Raw genomic sequence first — 24,107 nt, forward strand, 5'->3', positions numbered from 1 at the left:
CAAATTTTATAATTTATCTTATAGTTATTTACCAGAAAAAAAAATATTATAATTTTGAGTCAGGTACTCAAAGTTTGTTGGGGAGTCCACGTCATTGTGCCGGAGCACTGTCCATTTCATAGCTTGGTCCAAAGATGGAATACATTGACAACAAGGACATGACAATTATCATCTCTATTATTACATTACTATTTTCCTTAAATAGTTGCGTTGATGGGTAGAATGTGACCTTCTGTTGGTACATTTTTTTTAATAATGGAGTTGGATATATTTGAGACAATTGTGTCGCTATCATTCACATTTTAGCACTTGATGTAGTAGTTGATGTACAGTATTTATTATACTATACAGTAGTTCGATATCTGATAACCGTTTACTCTGTAGGCAATTGCTTTTTTGAGTTGCATTCTCCAAATTTAGGATGGTATTATTCATGCTATTGTTTTTTTTTTCAGAAGGGGATGAAGATGAACTAAAATGTGGTTTAGCTAACTGGTATTTGGAGAGCGCAAAAGCCTTGCCGCCCTTGCGGTCATGAGTTGGAGCTCCATTGAGATCAGAACATTTTATGTTGAAATTCTCTTAGCTGATAGCCCTTCAGGAATGGTGAGATTTTAATTGAAAGGAAAAGTGGGAAATCATGTGATACAGGATATCTGTAATCTGTATGCAATGACCCGATAAGCACAGGGTTAACGAATTTGCTCGCAACGTTATTAATTGGAAATTGGATGGCACTTTCAGCTTTTCAAGTGTTTAAAAACTCAAAACATTGCCAAACTAAGTAATATACTAGACACTACGACAGTGATCATCGTCAATAAATCTATAGACAGTGAATTCCCATCGTCAATAAATTGGTAAAAGTCATAGTATTCTACTACTATCATTAGTTTTATCATTTTACTCTTTATATATAAAGGTAATTCCCATCTTGGCAAAGAGGAAGTTAATGATAGAAATATAAAAATATCGATTTTCCTTCTTTTAAATTTATACTTTTAAAAGGATATGAGCTAATTAATCAGCCTAAATCAACTGTCATAGTTGGTGCATTACCCTCCATGCCTAGCTGCTCCATCTGCTGCCATGTTGTTGTTGCAGTGTTTCTTTGTCTTCTTCCATCTAGGAACCCTTTATACTAGTTTAAATTTCTCTTAAACCTCTAGAGTTCGATAGTGAACTAATATATCTCCAGAAAGGGGATGAAATGCACTTTCACTTTGGTAAGGGAAGGGTGTTATGTTGTTCTTTTAAGCCAACAAGTAGGAACTCGACAAATTATTATTTGGCTCAGGCGCTCAGCTTTGGTTTAAGTAACGACCCGGCCCATCATTAAAGAATCAAATATGGACAAAATTAAAAAATAAGAGAGTTAACTAGCCTATAGCCGTATGACACTAGGGCAGTATATCTCTATATAGAAAAATATGGGGTATGATGAATAGCGTTTTCACGTACGTCACAGGGACAGTTTGGTAATTTCACATTCTCTTATTTTTTACTTTTTGTAGGGGTAAAATTGTAGTTTTACCGTTTTTTAAATTAATTTCTAATCATAATAGACTTTATGTTTGGAAAAGTCAAACAAATAGGGATAAAATAGTCTTTTTCACATATATTCTAAGGGTATAATTGTAATTTTCTTTTTTAATATCTAAACTTTGCCATTTGTCTTTATTGGTTGGTCTCCTCATCACGTGAGAAAGTTAAACAATGGCTATACAGTGCGCACGTGACTTTTGCTAGTACTATTTAATTTAGTGCATTAGCACAAAGCACATAGACTATATCTAAAAGGCATGCAGGAATTTCTTGTAGCATGACACAAAAAATAGCAAAAACATCCACACTATTGGGTGGGATAGCATATGCAAACCTAAAACTAGTGGTGACTTAGGCTTAAAAAAAGCACAAGATATGAATCAAGCTATGCTAGCTAAGCTTTCTTAGAAAGCTCTCACAGTAAAAAAAATCTATATGGGCCAAAATTTTCAGGGCCATATATGGTAGGAACTGGTTTGATGTTAAAAAGAACCCTCCTCCATATGCCTCTTGGTTTTGGAAAGGGGTCCATAAAGTTGGTCAGAAAGTCTTGGAGGGATGTATCTGGAGTATTGGAAAGGGTGAGGATGTGCTGGTCATGAGCTATCTTTGGCTCAGTCTTAACAATCAACCTATATCCTTATTAATAATCTCCTTCCTTTGAGACAAGACCTTCAAACTCTCAAAGTTAAAGATATTATTTTGGTTGATGGTAGTGGATGGGACACAAATAGGATTGACTACCTATTCCCATCTACTATTGGAAATCTTATAAAACAAGTCATGATTAGACCTCTGTTTGCTATGAAAGATACTATTAGATGGATGGATACCAGAAATGGTATTTTGTCTGTCAAATCTGCCTATCAAAGAATGGTAAGGAATGGTGGCATGGAACATTCCTCCTCTTTCAACTTTAATACCATCAAAGCTATATGAAAAGCTCCAGTCCCAGCCAACACTCTTTTGTTCCAATGGAAGTTGTACATGGGAATCCTGCCTACTGGGGATTGCTAAGGAGAAGAGGGATTAAAGGAGAGTTCACTTGTCCTCTGTGCTGGATGGAGCAAGAGGACCCTATACATATTTTCTTCAAGTGTGAATGGTCTAAATGGGGAATTAGATGAGCTGGGACACTACATAATAAGAGATTAGGTTGACCTTCTCGTACAGTGGACTAAGGAGGCAGATCCAAGAATTGCTGAAAAAGGAAGTCTAGCTCTTCTTATACTACAAGGCATATGGGAGACAAGGAACAAGGCAAAGTTTGAAGGCATAACCAGCAACAGAGAGGGTTTACTCAGAAGAACAGAACCCAATGGATGAGATGTCTTGAAGCCTTTGGAGATATTCAGGGAGTAGGGAACAATAGTTTCCATATATGACAAACTATGACTCATAACTATAGCCCATATAATGATTTATTTCATGTTATTGAATTAGAGACTATACTAATAAGGTTTGATGTTGCTTTTGATAGGGGGACAGGAGATGAGGCAGCTGGAGCTCTGGCTTAGGATAACAAATAAGGCACCCTAAAGGCAGCAGCGATCAAAAGGTTCAAAGCAGTAGATGCGGAGGAGGCTGAGATGGTGGCCTTGGAGGTGGCTGCAAAGCTGGCTCGAAGTACAGGAGAGAAACTCCATTTTGTTTGAGGGGAATAGTTTGTTAGTAATTCAAAATGTTGTATCTCCTTTGGAGCATAACTCTCATAGTTGGAAACTATAACCTATTAAGTTGTTGATAGAGGATCTTTGCAGACCTCTTAACTTTTGTAAATTTAGGTGGATTAACAGGAGGAGCTAGCTCAATGGGCATATCATCCATTGGTAGTGAATCTCCACTTTATTCGCTTAACTCGACAAAGCCAAAGCCCACCCTTGATGTTTTAATATATGAGATATGTTGTTAGCGAAAAAAAAACATAGACTATATCTATATATATTTTTGACAAAATCTCCCCCTGGGTGTAAATAAGGTGTTAGCAAACTTGTTAATGTCTAAGATTGACTTAGCTAGTTAAACATTCAGACGTTGTGGTTTAGTTGTTCTTTCATTGGAGATAGATTAGAGATTTAGAGTCTCTTTGTCCAATGGGCAGTGGGCATAATGGCAACAAGAAATTGGTCCCAAGACCCATTTTCAAGTGAAAATCGCTCTCAAAACCAGTGATTTTTTTTAATCACTCTCAAAGACAAATTTCGAGTGAAAATAACCCTTAAGGACAAATAGCCCGGATTTGAAATAATATTTTCTAATTTTACTCTTTTTCTCGTTTTGCTATGAACAATGAGTGTTCATACCTTATGCTGATGTATAAACAATGATTGTCCATACTCAAATAAGTTAACGTACCTCATACAATATATTGATGTATGAATAATAATTGTTCATACCCAAATAGGTGAGCATACCTCATACAATATATTGATATATAAACAATGATTGTTTATACTCCAATTGGTGGTTTTATTGTTCATTCATTGGAGATGGATTAATGTTGTGGTATAAACATTGATTGTTCATACTCTAAATAAGTAATAACAATAATTGTTCATCATTTTCATGTTGAGGTATGAAAAAACATTTTTTATAATCCCTAAATAATTATTAATAATAATTGTTCATAAATAGCCGGATTTGAAATAAATATTTTTATTTTACTCATTTTTATGTTTTGATATGAACATTGATTGTTCACAGCTCATGTTGAGGTATAAATAATGATTGTTCATATTCCAATAGGTGTTTTTACTGATCATACATTATGTTGAGGTATGAATAGTAATTGTTCATACCCCAAATAGGTATGGACAATCAACAATGGTTTTTTATATGAACAATGAGTGTCCATAGCTCATGTTCATATCTATTGAGAGTATAAACAATCTCATTATTCATACTATATACATCGGGTCGTTTGTTCATACTATATACACCGGGTCGTTTTGGTTAGGCCGGGCCGTTGATTATTTCGTATCAAGGTATACTTGACCTTTCATCTACCCAAACCATTTTTAATTTCGTGTTAATGGTATACTTACCTTTTATATACCCGGTCCTTGTGAGTGATAAATAAAAATATGTGTCCATAGCTTTTTTTTCCATCCGTAAACAAAGATTGTCACTCCCAAATAATGTAATAGCAAAGTAGCATATGACATGTTGAGGTATGAATAAACTTGAACATGCATATAGCCTAAATAATGTGGGATCCGAATCAACTTTGGTTTTTATATGAACAATGATTGAATCCATACACTATATTCATATCTTTAGGAGAAAAAATCTCATGATTCATACTATATATTTGTAATCTCTTTTTTATGATTTTAGAACCACCTCCCTTGATTATTCTAATCAGGGTATTTTTAAACAATTTATCTAAAAACCATTTTTGAAATTAGAATTAGTTTCAATTATTTAAAATAATTTAGAAAATCTCATTCACGGTCCTTGTGAGTGATTATATTCAATGTGTCCTAATGTTTTTATATTATTTTTTTAGAGATTATAACTATGTAATTCAAAAAATCATACTATGACGAGGTCGCTAAGCAACATGCATATAGAGCATAACCTATTTAAAGATTTGAAAAAACCTCGAACTTTGCCTTTGTTTCCTGATTGAATTGGAAACAAAGAACCATCCGACCCACCGTCACCAGTACTGTTTGTTTTGGTTTTGGATAAATCCAACTTGTGTGAATTATTCCTAATCACATACGGGTTGGGCTTGATGGGTATACGGTATACCTCAATCAACGTGCTGTTAGCCAATTTGTGTGAGTCCCAAAAAAATTTGAGTGCCATTGTACGTATAAAAAGCTTTGCTTGAAATCAATCTACTCTCATGCAAGAGTAACAAGAGGAGCAAGATTCAAGAATGGAAAGGAAAAGAGTTATATCAAGAAAGATACAATGGAACGTCTCACTCCCAGAAGAGATCTTGATCGACATTCTTTTGCGATTACCAATTAAACAGTTGTTGCAATGCAAGTCTGTATGCATATATTGGCTTAGATTAATCACTGGCCGTCAATTTGTTAAATTGCATATTGATCAAGGAATTCAAAACAGCCCGAGGCTCATCTTCACGGCAAAGTTAAATACAGTTACCACCTTATTATACTCATTAAAATATGAGACGTCTAATGCTGCAATAAATTACAATTTGTCGCTTCCACCACCAACTTTTATAGTTGGCTCATGCAATGGATTGGTTTGTTTACCAGACAATGAAACGTTTATAGCCTTGTGCAATCCTGCAAATAAAAGAAAATATTTTAGTTCCATTTAGTTTAGTTAAAGAAGTACCAGCTGATTTTACCCGAAGTTTTGTTTTGGGCTTTGGTCATGATCCTGTTACTGATATATACAAAGTTGTAAGAGTTGATATCTATCCTAGCAAACTTGCTGATGGTGATGCTGGTTATTGTGAAGCCCATGTGTTCTAGGCACCAAATATTGGAGAAAGATCTTGCGTACAAATGCTTTTATATATGCTCCCATTAGGGAATTGAATCAGATTATATTATTGTCATTCGTTTTGATTCCAATTGATATGCATATCCTAGTTCTCTCGATGGTTTCCTCCCTTGTCTTATCATGTTTTTGAACTCACCAATTTAAAAGTTTTGAATAATGCAACTTAATTGATTTAGTTGAACAAATTTTCTCTGTATGGGTAATGTATTTAGGGAAGGGTTCTAAGGGTACATATTTTATCTTAACACGGAAACAAACTCAAAATCGTTAGGCCATTTATAAGTTTTGGGTTAGGCTAATTTTTTGTAGATATGACTTCCTAACTATTCTAAACACTCTCACAAATAATCAAAAAAATTAAAATTTCTAAACTTACCAAATATAGCATCCAAAATGGTAAAAATGAACGGTCTATAATTAGCCAAATTTTGTAAATTGTTAACTGCATTTTGCAAGTTTGGAATTTTTTGATTTTTTTAATTATTTGTGACAATCAAAGACCATTAATACTGAGTAGTTGAGAATGCTCCCAGTGAAACACGTCAGCCCCCTTTTTACTCTAATAGAGACACGTCACCCTCCGCACAAACAAAAGCAAATCCACGCCCTTTTTCAATTGTTCGTAAAAAAAAAAAAACCCACAAAACAGAAAAGTCAAAAAGAAAAACCTCTCTTCCTCTTATCTCCATTCGTAAATCTTATCTCCATTCTTAAACAAAAGAAACCTGAAAAGTGTTAAATTTTAATGCCTATATTGGTTCCTATGATATATTGTTACTGACAAGTTTTGCAGAATTCGGTTACTTCAAAGATTTAGTGCAAATTCTTTATCAAGTTCTCGGAGGTCCTGATAATTTTAGACAGAAACGCAAGGGCTGGCAAGCAGCAGAATGTCGAAAAGCAAATGCCAAGATTCAAAGAGAGTCTGGAGTACCCAGAGAGAAGAGAATTGCTCTTGAGATGAAGAGAATGCAGATCCAGGAAGAACTAGCGAGAGAAATCAGAAAGGCCAAGGGGATCACACAGGCAAGGAAAGCAGTTGAGAAATATATTTCTGATGCCGAGTTCAGTTTCCTACACAATCAGATCTCTCAAGTGTTTGGTATCTGATATGAAGAACTTCAACTCTGGATCCGGCGGGATCAGCTTGGCTTCCAAGCGGTGTCCTTCTTTAGATTCTACTTTTGATAAAACTACATTGCTTTGTGAAAGCATTGCCAGGAGAGTTTTCCCGCGAGAATCTTATGCAGAATATGAAGGACTTGAGGAAGCTCATTATGCTTACCGTGTTCGTGATCATCTAAGAAAAGAAGTAAGTTGGAGACTGGAAAACAGTAAGTTCCTTGGAAAGCATGTAAGTTCCTTGGAAAACAGTAATTGAGTTTTCTGTCATATTATTCTATTATTTTAATGTATTCTATTTGATTCTAGGTAGTTGTTGTATGACTTACAACTTTCCAAAATCACATTGTACATGAGCAATTGTCATTTTTTTTTATTATTATTTTTTTAAATTTCTTGCTTTAGTTCCAATTATTTGAGAGGCAGTCCGCTATCGAATTGCTATTGAAACTATTGTCTCTGAAAGATTTCTTTTATTTCTAGAATATTTGGAACTACTAAAGCTACCAGGCCTTCAAAGTTCCAGTTGAACTTTGCAAAGAAGACTTATTCTACTCAAATTCGAATGGAAGACGGTCAGATTGATAACCAAAGGGGTGCCTTGGTTGTTTTAGAAGGTTTGGACCGTAGTGGGAAGACCTCACAGTGTAATAGATTACTCTCTTTTTTAGAGGGGCTAGGATTTTCAGTTGAGTCATGGCGGTTTCCTGACAGAAAGGCGGGTGTTGGGGAAATGATATCATCTTATCTTGCAAACAAATCACAGTTGGATGATCGTGCAATTCATCTTCTTTTCAGTGCAAATCATTGGGAGAAGAGGTTTGTTTTATTTTCCTTTTTGCACATAGATTGATATTGCTTTTTGCATTGCACAAGAAAATTGTTATTGGATTTTCTGTGAAAGGTACCTGGATCTCAAGGAAAGTATATATCGGGAAAGAGGTACAAATGGAACTAACAATAAAATTTTGGACTTCTTGCAAGAGAAGGTTAGCATTATAGCATCGTGTGCAATGGAGTTCTTAATTTTTTTTGAATTGTTCGTTCCTCACATAATGCCTTCAAAACAAACAAAATACTATCCTAAGAATGTCATTCTATTCTGATCTTTGTGTTTGTCGCCTTACGTTCCTCCCGGTCTATCATGTACTAGCAAGGGAAGAGCCCACTACTGTTAATGAAATATTGATTTTATATGGGCACTGGATAAGATTGTTTGATGTAGCTTTTAGACTTGAAGGGATGGTTAAGCGCTACAAATATTGCTTATAGCTATTAACTAAATATTATTTTTTGTTTAGAAAATACTATTGTGCCTATTCTTTTTGTTTTGTGGGTTTTTGCATTATTGTGTTATATATTTGCACATAATACAAGTGCAGTACCAACAATTTCAATACAAGAAGTCGCTTCTTTAATGTAGGCTCGATTTTCTTGATAGCCTTAATTTCAAAAATATTGATTGCAAACAAGTAGTAATCAGACAAACAAAAGATATTGATGAGTAGTCGATAGCACATGGCAGTGACGTTATGGCTGACTCAAAAGGGGGAGATTGATGCAAAAGGTCGGTGCATGTTTTCGTAATTTAGTTCCGAAACTTTAGTTATATGGAAATAATTTCAGTTTTTCTTTTGATTGAACCTTTTGGTTTTAATGGCAAAGATGAAGGACCCTTTGAAAGAAGTCCAACTTACGTACTGCGAGTGACTTTAGTATGTAGGACAACCACATAACAGATATTGGAGACGTGAAGTAGGATGGGCTATTTCCACAAATCAATATATAGGAGGGCTGCCCCATATAAGAAAGTGCAACTAACAGATGATTGAAAGGTACAATTGATTTCTTCAAGGTCTTTAAATATATATATTTAATTGATTCCTTGAGTTTATATTCTAAAGTTTGGACAATTTATTAATTTGATTTTCACAGATTAAATTTATCTGCTTTAAGCTTTAAGCCCGAGTGTAAAGTTATTTGTTTTGAATTTTGTTACCTAGCTAGCACCATTTGTCAGTAAAAGTAAGAATTTAGAAATTTTTATGCTTTTGTACAACATGTTTCTTTATAGCAGTCCCCTTTTGAGCTCTCTCACTGTGTCCACGTTATTTTTTTACTCACTAGAAATCATTTTGTTACTCACTAGAAATTAGGAGGTAAATAAGGAATATTAGGAGAAATCAGTCCCCAATTTAAAATGGAAAGCCTAAACACCAAACAAAAACCCACGGCAAAAACTGAAAAAGTTGCTTATCTATTCTTCCTCTATCTCCAATAAATCCACTCTTCATCACCATACCACTTCCTATTTACTGCTATTACCGCCACACTTGGTACACATTAGCCTCAAGCTATTTTACCTTCTACCTCTGGTTGTCTCGCGATACCCTCTACAGCTTGGCCCGCCGCAGTACCTTGACCAACTCCGGGTCCAATAGAAGCCACCGTCACGACCAACCCGCAAAGAAGAATAACGGAAGCAAATGTAAATCGCTGGATTCATGGTAAGTTCCTCGAGCACCCGTTTACAAGAAACCACTATCTAAAACTCTGGTAGATTCCAAACCCATTTTGGATTCGGTAAAAAGAAAGCAGCACCAAAGAAAGTATCGAAGCCCACTACCGATCGGCCACTTTGGTTTATGGGTGCAAAAACGCTTGAATATTTGGACGGGACTTTGGTAGGTGATTACGGATTTGACCCGTTCGGTTTAGGGAAACCAGCTGATTGAATATTTGCAATTTGATTTACTGAGTAGTTGAGAATGCTCCCATTGAAACACGTCAGCCCCATTTTTTCTCTTAGATCGACACCTCAACTTTTCCAATCATTTGGCGAAAAAAAAAAAAAAAAACTCATGCCCGGTTTTTGGAACTGTTCGCGTGACAATATGAAATAAAAGAAAAAGATCAAAAAACCTTTAGTCAAAACTCAAAACCCCACCCGACCTTCACAAAAAAAAAACAAAAAAACTGGATTGATAAACAATAAGCCTCTCTCAACACCAAAACAGAAATGGTTACTAGGCTCAAACCATTCTCTATTATGTTACAAAAACAAATCCCACTTGACTACTTCACTCCACGTTTCTCAAAAGTCTAATTTTCAACTAAAAAAAAACTCTCTCAGATGCCGAAGAAGAAGATGATGACGAGGCAGCAGAGGAATACGAAGAATATGAGGATGTGGAGTTTGAAGAAGAAGAAGAAGAGGGTAAAGAAGTAATTTCGGCTTCTAGATACAAGGAACATAAGTGGCAAGAGTAGAAAGACTTCGAAACGAAGTGAAAGAGTTTGGTGAAGCTGCTATTATTAATATTGACAAACTCATTTCTATCTATGACTTCAGAATAGACAAATTTCAGGTACTTCAAACTTTTTATTTTTTATTTTTACGTTCTTTATCTAAATTACATTTTTTTTTTTATTATTTTGTATAAAATAGAAAATGGCAATAGAAACATTTTTGAGAGGTTCATCAGTAGTAGTATCGGCCTGGAATTTAGTAGTGGAAAGACATTAATAGCGAAGAAGGCTGCGGCCCAGTAGCTTCTGATTGCTAAAGGAAGGAGAATTTTTTATACTACCCCTTTGAAAGCTTTGTCCAATCAGAAGTTTCGAGACTTTCGGTATGTTTTGATATTTTGTTTTAAGTTGAGAGTTTTGTGTGATGTGAATATGTGATGGCGTGTTTTTTTTTGTTACAGGGAGAAATTTCAATGGATTCTATACAGGTGAGAATTGTTTATGTCATTTGAGGTTTAATATATGTTTCGACCCCCACCTACGTGGCAAACGTCCATTAGTAGGGGTCTCTATTTTATTCAATTAATCAACAGGGCTAAAGCCCACTTCGCAATATCATGGATCAATGTACAGGCCCATTAACTCACGTGTGTCTAAAGGTCAAACCTTAGCCACATGGCTTGCCACTAATGTACGTTGATTTATGTCCAGATTCATTTCTTATCAAAAAGATAATTATCAGTTGACAGTTATATTCTATCACAATTACTCAAGATAAAAGAATACTTGAGCTACAAGGACTCTCTACTCTACCTATATAAATACCAATTCATAAAAAACACTCTCTTTTCGGCTACGGCCACTCTATTGCTCCATTTTCTTATGCGTCATCACGCAGGACAACAATGAACTACGTTGAAACTTGATCCCTAGATAATAGATCTTGGGTACGTAGGCAGCCATTGTTTGGTTCAGTTTCATCTCCCCCTAACATCAAATTCCTCTCGTTTTAAATAGTGCGTTTTTACCATTGCTCTCTGGTTGTGTTGAGCCATCTTGCAAAACATAATTGGCCGTCTGTGGGGACTTTAGAATTCATTATCACGTGAAACAATCAAGATGGTAAGCGCAAGAAGCAAACCAAATAGTCAACATATTCCTCCTGCTAATAGAAATTGCAACCCTCGAAATTCAAATCGGCCAACGCAGAACCGTTGAACAATCAAGTTGCTCCTAGTGGTAAGATCAATTCTCAACATCCAACCGTAAAGCAGCCACCGCCACCACCACCGCCTCCGCCACCGCCAATTCTAATACGGTTGAAGCGGACTTACGACGAGTCATGACCGGTGCACTCTAAGAGTAATGACCCTATTACCCGTATTTATGGGGAGAATCGGATTGGCGGGATAACTACTACCCTAGACATGTCCGATCTCAAATGGAAGATTTACCTCGAGAAGCAATTTCAGGGAAGACCGCCATCCGAGATATATAACCGACATGACCGGAAGGCGGGCATCCCGCATAAAAAGCAACAAAACATTGAAGTTGTATAATTATACCGACCACCCTACCAGGGTGACTCTACCGCCTAGACAGTAGGGTTACGTGGATAGACAAAGGCAATCACCGGTCGGAGTCGATCGCGCGCATCGCCAAAGATCTCTAACTCCAATAAGAGATAATGGAAGGTATCCTTCTCCACATAAAGGCACGACCGGGGCCCCAGTTTGTTCGATCCAATACTTTAACTCTAACGTAACAACAAATTGAAAGAGTTGATTACAAAAGAACTTAACGATAGAGAGTCAAATGATGTAAAATGAAAAACTTGATGGTCAATGATGGCGTGCATTTGATAAGTTTTTCGCCGACATTCAAGAAGCTTACCACCATCCCGACTTCAAACAACCGATTTTGAACTTTATGATTTAGCCCGGAAGGAGATCCCGGCTTGCATGTTCTATCGCTCAAAAATAAGTTGGTGTTATGGGGTGGAGATGATCCGCTCATATGTAAGCTCTTTCCATCAACTCTAAAGGGAGAAGCATTACCGGTTTAATGAGTTGCCTTCAAGATCAATTCACCAATTCAATGAACTAGAAAATCGGTTTGTTAATCGTTTCCGCCACAATTGCAAGACGCCAAAAAGGATGTCGACTCACTTCTAAACATCAAGCAACAACGTGACGAAAAGTTACGCACTTTTGTTACTAGGTTCCCGGCGGCGACAAGACCGGCCATTGCTATCGCAAACGGCGATACAAATGCCTCTCAAAGAAAGCGCCACGTAAGAAAGTATAAGGAAAACCTTTAATCCCGTGATCGACCGACCGACAGGAAGGCCGACCTCGCAGATTGAGGAAAAATCGCCATCCTAGATGTGTCCGACCATTGCGGGGAAGAAGGCCATGGAAGAAAGTATAAGAAAACCTTAATCCCGATCGACCGACTGACAGGAAGCGCCGACCTTGCAGATTTGCGAAAAAATCGCCATCCTAGACAGTCCGACCCTGCAGGGAAAAAGGCGCCACCGAAGAAAGTATAAGGAAAACCTTCATCCTAGACCGGACCGACCGACAGGAAGGTCGACCTCGCAGAATTTGAGAAAACCGCCATCCCGCATGTGTTCGACCAAAAGCGAGGGGATGGAAGGTGTCACGTATAACTAGATGGAAGACCACAATCCCGCACAAACCATCGACCTAGATAGGCCGGTTACACGCAAAGAAAAGATAATCTCCATGGACCAACGCAGTGTACCGCCTAAAAATCTCTAACTCTTGTAAAGAGGTAATGGAAGGTGTCATTTTCCACATGGGCTCGACCGGGGCGCCCGGTCTGCTTTAAATCTTCCGATAAAATGGATTTCACCCCACTTAGCACGAAGTCCTTTTGATGTAACTTCCCACTCATCATAAAGTTCATCTCGCACCTTAACGGCTTGTCCGATTCATCCGTATCCGTTGCCATGAATTTCGAATCCGTGAACGCCACTTCGAGCTTCCAACGCCTTATCTTTCATGGATGCTTCTTCGTGGTACTACCGGATATCTTTGAATGTGGATGACCAAGAGTTCACCGCTTTCATCACCCACCAAGGCATTTTTGCTACACTATTATGCCTTTTGTCCGAAAACATGTCGCAAACCTACCAAAAGCTTGTCAATACAATTTTTTCTCGATCTATTGGGAAAAATAATGGAGGCTTATATCGATGATATAGTCATTAAATCGAAGCATCTTTGGTGATCATCTTTCCGATCTTCAACTTGTTTTGATAAGCTTAACAAGTATAACATGAGACTTCAATCCCGCCAAATGTTCTTTTGGCCTCTTCCGAAAATTTCGGGATACCTCATGACTCGTAAAGGTATCGAGGCTAATCCCCGATCGATACGCGTTGTTATTGATATGCCATCACCAAAAAAATAAGAAGGAAATTCAACGACTTAATGGCCGGGCCGCTCTTCATAGATTTATTTCTAAATATTTCGATCGTTGTCATCCCTTCTTCCGGACTTTGAGGGCGACAACTTGGAACATTTATTGTGAGATGACATTGCAAATAACCGAAGAAATACTTGATCACCCCTCCTATATTGACAAGTCTTTCAACCGGTCAACCCTAGTGGCATATACCGCGCGCCTACAACTCAAGCCGTTAGTCTTTTTCTTTTCATCGATGATGGAAAAATCTATGGAAGACATTCTCGCCGCTAATGGGGCAAAGACAAACATGAAAACGCGCATTCCTAATCCCATCGACTCTATGGATTGTTTACTCCGATGGCTCCTATAGTAAATGGTCCGAATTAGATGTGTTTTTGTTAAACCCGCAGAGAAAAGATTGGGAAATCAGGCGACTTGGCCGCCCGCTTCAAATAACGGTTTGCCGCAGTATGAGGTCGCCATTTGTGCCTTGAGAACAGTTTGATGACAAGTGAAAGCTCCAGTTATACACGGATTCTCCTTTTGTTGCAAATCGGTTTGGTGGGTCTTTTGAAGCAAGAGATGAGCGTATGGCCGGCTTATCTTATTTTGATACATAGTCTTGCTCGACAATTTGATAGCATCTCTTCTATCACTCAAAGACCAAAATGACGTCGCCATGCGCCATTCATTGGCTTATCTCTCGCCCGCCCGTTAGAAGCGAAGGGTTTGACACATCACTTTTTGGTCCTCTTTTTAAATTCGGTCCTAAGTTTGAACGCTTTTAACGCCGCTTAGTTCATTACTATCATTACGAAAAATCCGCGAAGTTACCACATTTAGCCGTCCGGTTTAAGTTTGAACGTTTTACACTTGCTTAGTTCATTACTATCATTATTTAAAAATCGGCCGACGGTTACCACATTTAGCCGTCGGTTCGTTTTGAGCGTTTTTAACGCTTTTACGCTTAGTTCATTACTATCATTATTACGAAAAATCGTGAAGTTACCACATTTAGCTTCATCGGTTTACGTTTTGAACGTTTTTTTTTACGCCACTTAGTTCATTACTATCATTCTGAAAAAATCTGGACGGTTACCACATTTAGCCGTCGGTTTTACGTTTGAATGTTTTTACGCTTCATTAATCATTACTATCACTACGACAAAATCGGACGGTTTACTACTTTTAACCGCCCAAATCTAAGTTTGAACGCTTTTAATCATTACTATCGATATGACAAAAATCGACGAATTACTATTTTTAACTTCGGTCAAGTTTGAACGCTTTTAATCATTACTATCGCTTTACAAAATCGGCCGGTTACTACTTTTAACTTCGCCTAAGGATTTGAGCTTTTTACGCCGTTAGTTTCTTATTGTTCCGACAAAATCGGACGAGGTTACCACGTTTAGCTTTGTCGACCCCAAGTTTGAACGATTTTATGCTCGCTTAGCCTAATTTTGCAAAATTAAGTATGCATTATCAGCTTTTCTCTACGTGGGGGCATCTCGTTCTATTTCATTTCAATTATATAAATCAACAACATTGTCCGTTTTTCCACGGGTATGTTATCTATCATCAAACAACAACATTCAATAACAAACGCGTACTTTATTTTTATTTATTTTTCATCAAAGAAGTTTTAGCTCTATAGTATTACATTCACACAATTACCTAATCAATTGTCTCTCGTCAATTATCTTACGGTTAAACTCAATTAAATCTTCATTTTCTTCTTCGAAATCTGCATTAAACCCGCTTTTAGCACTTTCGGTTAATTATCTTCCGCATTCATTATTTTTCTAAGGCATTGCGCCGCTTTTCTCAACGAAACTTTCCGTTCGGCTTCTAAGGCATTGGGCCGATATTTCGAGAGACATTTTTCATCAATTTTTCTCGAAAAATTTTCTTCGATTTCTTTATTTCTTCTACGGCATTCGCGCCGCGATCACCCGAAAGCAAAACCTTTCTTCATCTTCCTTATTTTTTTTCTAAGGCCTTGTGCCGATCTTTCGAGTACAACTTTCCGAAGTTAAACTTTTCCCGACAAATTTCATTATTTAATTTCTTCTCACGACATTATTTGACATTTTTCTCATGGCGAAACTTTTCTCCGTCGACTCTTTGTAACTATATTTTGCTCGTAATTACGCCATTTCAACCCGCGACAAAATACAAATCTTTTTCGCCGGTTTTTCAGACTTAACCACAATTTTACGATAACTAATAAATAAAAATACTAACATACCTGTTTCATCGTCAAATAATCATTGGCACCGCTTAAAGTATTTTTTTCGAAGTTCATCCACGGTGAACGACACTTTTCTTTAGCCATTGGTTTTCAATAGTCACCCCGACATTCTCTATCATTCTTTCCTTTACAATCCAGGTTCTTTTTATTTTCCGCTTTTCGGTTAACTATTTTCCATTGCCGAATATGCATTCGCGGCAAGCTTTTCGGTTAACTATTTTCCGCGATCATTCTTTTTTCTAAGGCATTGTGCGCTTTTCTCAACTAAACTTCACCTTCTTTAATTCTTCTACGACATTAATTGGCGCCTTTTCTCGCGTACTAAACTTTTCTCCATCGACTCTTTTTTATGAATATAATTTGCTCATAATACCACCGCTTTCTCCGTCTGGGCGAGAATTCACATTACGTCCACATTTTTTTGCGAAAAACTTTCTCCAAATTCATTATTTTTTTCTAAGGCATTGTGCCGATCTTTCTCTTTAAAAATTTTCCGAAATTAAAAATTTTCACCGGCTTCATTATTTTTTCTAAGGCATTGTGCGATATTTTCACTTAAAAAATTTCGGCGAAAATTTTCATCAAAGATCGTTATTTTTCTAAGGCATTGTGTCGATCTTTCGACGAAAAATTCTCTCGAACAAAAAATTTCGTCGGTTTCATTATTTTTTCTAAGGCATTGTGCCGATCTTTCTCTTAAAAATTTTCCGAAATTTTTAAATTTTTCTTCATTATTTTTCTAAGGCATTGTGCGATCTTTCTGAAAAAATTTTCCGAAATTTAAAATTTTCGTCCGGTTCATTATTTTTTCTAAGGCATTGTGCCGATCTTTTTCTGAAAAAATTTTCGAAATAAAATTTTTCGTCCGCTTCATTATTTTTTCTACGGCATTGTGCGATCTTTATGAAAAATTTTCCAAGCAAAATTTTTTGTCAACTTCATTATTTTTCTAAGGCATTGTGCCGATCTTTCGACGAAAAATTCTCCGAACAAAAATTTTTGTCGGCGTCATTATTTTTCTAAAGCATCAGTGTCGATCTTTCTACTTAAAAATTTTCCCGAAATAAAATTTTTACGGTCAATGTCATTATTTTTTCTATGGCATTGTGCCGATCTTTCTCCTAAAATTTTCCCGAAATAAAAATTTTCGGCATTATCATTATTTTTTTCTAAGGCATTCTCACGATCTTTCTACTGAAAATTTATCGACCGAAATTTTTGACAAATTCATTATTTTTCTAATGCATTAAGCCGAACTTTCGAGCGAAACTTTTCGAGGCTCGTGATAACCCGTTGTTTCTCCATGCGGCAAAATTCGTGATTACGTTAACTTTCTAAAGCGAAAACTTTATTCAAAACTTTTATTATTATTTTTCTACGGCATTGTGATCTTTCCGCTCAAACTTTTCGTCAATATCTTTTGCTCGTAATTCTCGCCGTTTCAACTCATGACACAAATACAAATTTTTTAAGTAAGTCTTTCGGACTTAACCAAAATTTGAAGTTTAACTGGAAAAAATAAAATAATTGACATACCCTCGTTTCATCTGTTGTCCGAATTTTTGCCACCGCTTTGTCATATTCTCCGAACTTTTCTCCGTCTTCTTCCGCAGCTCAAAATAACTCAATAATTGCTCAATTTCTTTGATTAAATTGCACTCCCGCAACTTAATTGTGAGTAAGCCGTTACTATTTCATTTTCTTCGACTTTCGTTTCAAATTCGTATACTTCCTCCATTTCAAATTTCTCGAGTCCTAGTTTTTTATTTTTATTTTTATTTTTTTTATTATTTCCTTAAGCGACCATCGACGCGGTTCCGGGTAGTCGCTGTATCTGTCACCTTCTCTCCACCTCACCAAGTCTGCGATCGTCATCGAGTTTTCTTCTCGAGTGTTTTTCGCCCGTATAGTACGATAGTTACTACCTGAAAAAACAAGAAAACCGGGTTAGATAGCTCAAAAACCGGGTTCACTAAGTCCACAAGGATGAACCGGACCAGGTCAATGGGGCACAGGTACGGTGCCCTTCCTTAGAGGGCGCTTCACCGTATCATGTTTCTTACTTTAACTTCTGAATGCACCCGGCCAAATTAATAAAAGCGGTTACGGTGCCCGTCCTTGGATGTTGATGCACCGTATCATGTTTGTTGTTTTCCGTTTTGAATATGAACGCTTCCATCTTTCCCAACCACAAAGTCGTGTTTTTGCAGACAAAGACGGTTCTTTTTCGCATGTTCGCTGCTGTTTCCATGAGGAGCTTGTGTGTACTCGCCTCTCACATCTTGCTGATTCCTAAATTCAACATTTCAAAGGCCATGCATAAAATCAAAAAAAAAAAAAAAAAAAAAAAAAAAAAAAAAAACGACAGCAGCATACTGCGCCAAGTTTGTAACTCTTCTAAGGGAAGTCCTCTGAGCTTTTCTTGGTTGGGTGGGTGGTTTTGAACTTAGGAATCTCGGGAATATGCGACACGCGTTATCTAGTGGAGAGGAGACATTGTGAACCCAGCCCAACGCTGTGCCCTCCACTTGCGTTCTGAACCCTTCTGAACAAAGATGAAGAGCGAGAGAGACGTACCTGGTGGTCGACGCGAAGAAGGATCACATGATTATAATGCAGCAGTGTTGGAATCTTGGCACCGTTCTGTTTGATGAGAGTCATTGTTTTTCATCGAGTGGGATATGCGGGAGCTGCATCAGCACTTATATAGGGTTTACGACCGGGTTTTCCAGTGCTGGTGGGATTCTTCTCCAACTCCAACTTCATCTCTACTCTCAATTCTTATCTCATCCGAACACTTTGAGTCCGATTAGTGTTTAACTTCCTTTTATTACTATTATTACTATATTGCCCCTACGTATAATTTCATCGGTCTAATCCTAATATCGCTATTCCTGTGGCACGCGGCGTCGAAATCAACTTTCGTATATGGTCACGTAATGCGTTCGGTACAGTTTTCGACAATCAATTTCTTTCGAAATTTTTTATGTGCATTTTTTAGTCATTTTTTAACTACAATGCGTCTCATATATGTTAATTTGACATTATTTCATTTCCGATAATTCACGATTTTTTCCCGATTGTCCATTTTTCTTATCGTTTACGTTCACACGACACTTTGTTATACACTCCGCTTACTCTTTTCTTATTTCACATTTTCCGTGATTTATCTTCTCTTCTTTGCCATGTGAACTTTGTTCGCCTGACAAAGAGGGGGCGGTGTTTCGACCCCCACCTACGTGGCAAACGTCCATTAGTAGGGGTCTCTATTTTATTCAATTAATCAACAAATTTAAAGCCCACTTCAACAATATCATGGATCAATGTGTCTGGGCCCATTAACTCACGTGTCTAAGGTCAACCTTAGCCACATGGCTTGCCACTAATGTATGCGTTGATTTATGTCCGATTCATTTCTTATCAAAAAGATAATTATCACCGACAGTTATATTCTATCACAATTACTCAAGATAAAAGAATACTTGAGCTACAAGGACTTCTACTCTACCTATATAAATACCAATTCATAAAAACACTCTCTTTTTACACTTCGGCCACTCTATTGCTCCATTTTCTTACGTCATCATCACGCAGGACAACAATGAACTACGTTGAAACTTGATCCCTAGATAATAGATCTTGGGTACGTAGGCAGCCATTGTTTGGTTCAGTTTCATCTCCCCCTAACATCAAATTCCTCTGTTTCTTAGTGCGTTCTTTACCATTGCTCTCGTTGTGTTGAAGCAGTTTACTGCCGAAACAATATATCTACAATTTTAATGTTTAATTGTCATATTACATAAACCTCTATTTTCTAAACCGTGCAATTTCCTGTTTATTGTGTATTTTTTTTCCCCACGCCATTGTTTTTTCTAAATGTTTATGGGTAGTGTGTTAGTAATGAACATATTACTTCTTGCTATATTAGGTGAAGAGCTACATTTTTAATGTATAGAGGCAAGCTATCGTGAACGCCGCCTTAAGTATACCTTGATACAATATGTGGTAAAAAGCACATCATATTGCACCGTCTTGATACGTCTTTATGCATGGTTGTCGAGTGGTATCTATCATGAAGTACGTTTGAAGCTACTATAGTACTGACGTTCTAGATGATAAAATGCTCAATTAAACTTGGAAAAATGTAATACTGATGCAAGTTTTAAGTTTTAACTAGCTAATATCAACATCGTTTCTTATTTTCATTTGTTTGCGTGTCTTAACTTTTTATGCCAGGTACCCCTATTTGGCATTTAACACCCATATGAGGTTAGTTTTTAACGCTCTCTATCATCTTCAGCTAATATCTACTTGAAGTCCACAATGGCATGAGCATGGCTTTCCAAAAGTAAAAAATTACATAATAAGCAATTAGTGTTGTAATATATTATGAGGCTTCATATGGGGTATATAACGGTGCATTTAGATTGATTGTTTTACTCAGTTTTTTATAATGGATCGCTATCAGGCTCTACTCTTCTCAACCATGCCTAAATCCTTAGAAAGAGAGTTGGAAACGACTATGGCAGCCGTGTAGCTGGAACCACAATGAGATATACTCAGCTGATGGTTACTTGATTGGATTGAAAGAGTATTGAACATTGCTGATAATCAGGTTCTTTGTAATTATAAATTAGAGCACCATCTACTGTATGTTCCTAATTAGTATTCCCATTACTATATGATTCTCCAGCCTCATAAGGTATGAACATATTGATATAAGAATGACATTTTTATCATCCTTTAAGTGAAACTGATTTATTTGCATCTTAAAAGGGTAGACTACAACTCCCTGTATCAATAGTACACAGTATTGTCTGAGATCATAAAATATGATAGCTATAAATATATTAGTGGAGAGATTTATCTATATTGATAATATATATTGATAGTCTTGATGAAGTTAAATGGAGAATTTGCGTGAATTTGAGGAATTACATTATTTTTTATTTTTAAATTTCAATTGTGGATTGGTAGAACAAAAGAGACATAATTCTATGTTACTGTACGGTGATATATATAAGATGAAGCTTATATATAGAAAACGACATACTGAAAAGAGTCCTAGAGCACTTCAGTCGACAATGTAAAAAAAAAAATCCTTTTTCAATACAAGCTATGTTTAATACATGGAGTATATGTACTCTCATTATTGCGTAATAAGTACGTGTCATTATATATGTACTATGTAGAACAGGCGTCTACTTCAAACTATATATACGTTGTTGGCATTAATCATGTGAGCTTTGAGTTCACTATTTGATTTAGTATGCCGAGTCCCTGTTGATAATTATATAACTAGGAGCTAACATGCTTTAATTTTGATAAGAGGAACTTGGTGGTGGAAGCTCTTGATAAACTTTGTGCCGGAAAAGTTGTCTAGAACAATTACATTCCTCGCACACACGCTACTGATCCCATTCTTACTATCTCATTTGAATGTAACTAGAGTTTCATATTTAATCCCTTTGCTAATTAACAAGTTTTTAGCCATTAGATTATTCATCTGCTGAGAAAGTGTGCATTTGTTTTCTTCATTATAGAGTAGCTTAATTAAAACATAATGATTTTTGGAATTTAGAAGAAGTTCAAAGTGCTGCACTTAAGGTGAGAGCATCTCACGTCTCATAGTAGCATATATGAGAAGGAAGTCTACACTTAAGACGATTTGATAGTTTGTTGTAAATATATAATGGATGTTTAGTTAAATTTTGGTCTACTAATTACGTTGATGTGAAAAATGCATGCAGGCTGAGAAAGGAGTTGGAAGGACTAAAGAAGAGTTAACGGATGAGCAAAGAAAAAACAAAAAAAGTTGAGACTAAGATGGAGCCGCTAGCCAAAGCTGATCAACTCAACGCTAAGCACACAAACAAACGGACATCACAATTCCAGGCATGGTCATCAAACAAACGGACATGGCCTTACGGGCTCTCAACTACAATTGCAACTGCTAATTTGACCGCAAGATATATCCCTGGTGGAAATGTATGTAGAGTGCAACATATTGGGAAATAACAATAATCTATGTGTGGATATACTTGGGTGTACTAAGTGATATCTAATGATGTAGTCTTATATGTAATTTAAATTTCAAAATTTCCCTTCTACATAGGATTTGTATGTGATGTAATAGACTTGGTTTCACTCATACAGTCACACTAAAATAAACTTTGTAATTTTCTTGGGATTAAGGCCAAAACTTTTTAATTTGATTTTTGTGATTCTAAAGCTATTTGTATTTGCAATATTGTAATATTTTGATTATTTTGATATCAGTATCACAAGTTTTAAAAACCATTCATTGAACGCTTCAATTACCCGACCTAAATTAAAATCAATTGCGGCTTTTTCATTTGTGAAAATATCATTTTAATGTCGAATCCGAGTATTTTAAGTGTGGTTTTGTTGATTTTGAAGGCTTAAAGTGATACCATATATTATGCAATGTACAGCTAGCCGAAGATTATAGAAAATTTAGGGAGGTAAAAACTCAAAGCTGATTTAGGGGTAGATATGGTTGGACAAGAACCTTATTGAAGCCACAAAATACCTCTTTTTGTCTAGGTAGATTGATTTTGTTTTAGATGAAATGCTATTTTGGGAGTTAGTTTATTTTTTTTTTTATTTTTTTTCTGTTGTTTTATTGGTCATTAATACTGAGTAGTTGAGAATGATCCCAAGAAGCCACGTCACCCCGTTCTATCAATATAAATATATTATTTATTCAAGTGGATTTTAGGCTTTTGAGTCTTTAGCTATCTATGTAGCAAGTCCGGCCATAGGCCGGGCCAAATAGCTAGTGTTTAGAATAGTTGAGATACCATATCTACAAAAAATTAGCCTAATCTAAAATTTATAAATGTCCTAACGATTTTGAGTTTGTTTACGTATTAAGATAAACTATGTCCCTAGAACCCTTCCCTTGTATTTATAGTCTTATACTCAAGGAACTAAATTTCATAAAATTTTGTGAAAATTTTGTGAAATTTTCGTTTTCGTTTTCAGTGGGCACCGAAACATTTTGGACCATACATTCTCTTTTTTCAAGTTTTCGAAGTTATTTCATTAAAAAAAAACAATTTCGCTTATTATATACACTGATATGCAATTTTTCATGAAATTTAGAGTTTTGAAATGGTAGCAAGTGCACTAATATTTTAAATAGAGACTAGTTTTGTCAATTTAGCATTTATTATTTACTAGTTATTAAACATTAAAGCCCTAATCTTTCTCAAACATTTACTTAGTCATCCAAATATTTGAGAGACTCCTCACTTCACTTTGGTAAGTTTGTATTCTCCCTCCAATCCCTCCATTTTGATTTCCTTTTGTTTTCTAAACATTTGATTATTGAAATATGTAATATATGTGTATTTTTAGATGAATTGTTAATTTTGAAATAGGAGTTGCTTATTTTGGTAATTTTTGGTGTATAAGTGCCCATATTTTTTATTTTTGTTAATGTATTCACATATTTTTTCTTTTTTTTTTTTTGCGAAAACTTCTAGAAAATTTATATATTTTCGTTTTCCGTGGGTCACCGAAATACTGATGGAAGACGAAATTTAATTCCTTGGTTATATATGTTCACGCCTAATTGTAATCCAAATACGTGCTTGCACTTCTCAAAGTAAGCGCAGGATCTCACGTCTGTAGACGGTCAATGGACTCAATCCATGAAACCCAGTGCTAAGGATAGTCTGTCTTCAACTCTTCTTTATATATATATTATAGCTCTACCCTCTTCAATTGAGGAAGCGTTTCTAGAGTGTCCACGTGTCATGACTAATTAAAAAAAAGTAGGAGATAAAATAGGAAACAAATATTTATCTTTATCCTTAGATATATATTATAGTTATACTCTTATAGAGATTCCAATTTTTTCTAAACTCTATTACTAAATATAAAAAAATATGATATAAATAAGGAAACAATCCCATCTATAGTTTCACAGACTCTCCAACTTTTCCTAAACACTATAGCTAATTATGAAAAAACTATCCCATCTAGA

General features: G+C 36.1%; 1 long non-coding RNA gene across 4 annotated transcripts; it reads left to right on the top strand.

Annotated features, from left to right (window-relative positions):
• Positions 1–6,534: 6,534 nt before the first annotated feature.
• LOC147483614 (uncharacterized) lies at positions 6,535–22,308 on the top strand. Of its 4 annotated transcripts, none has more exons than XR_015205833.1 (8): positions 6,535–7,387; positions 7,639–8,144; positions 8,579–8,990; positions 10,604–10,787; positions 10,866–10,892; positions 20,330–20,362; positions 20,562–20,708; positions 21,844–22,308. It is a non-coding gene; the product is annotated as an uncharacterized LOC147483614 (long non-coding RNA). The 4 variants fall into 4 exon arrangements; XR_015205832.1 differs by having other exon boundaries at positions 7,639–7,974; positions 8,060–8,990; XR_015205831.1 differs by having other exon boundaries at positions 7,639–8,990.
• Positions 22,309–24,107: the final 1,799 nt, after the last annotated feature.

The sequence above is a fragment of the Coptis chinensis genome, chromosome 8 (genome assembly GCF_015680905.1).
Source record: "Coptis chinensis isolate HL-2020 chromosome 8, ASM1568090v1, whole genome shotgun sequence".
NCBI lineage: Eukaryota > Viridiplantae > Streptophyta > Magnoliopsida > Ranunculales > Ranunculaceae > Coptis > Coptis chinensis.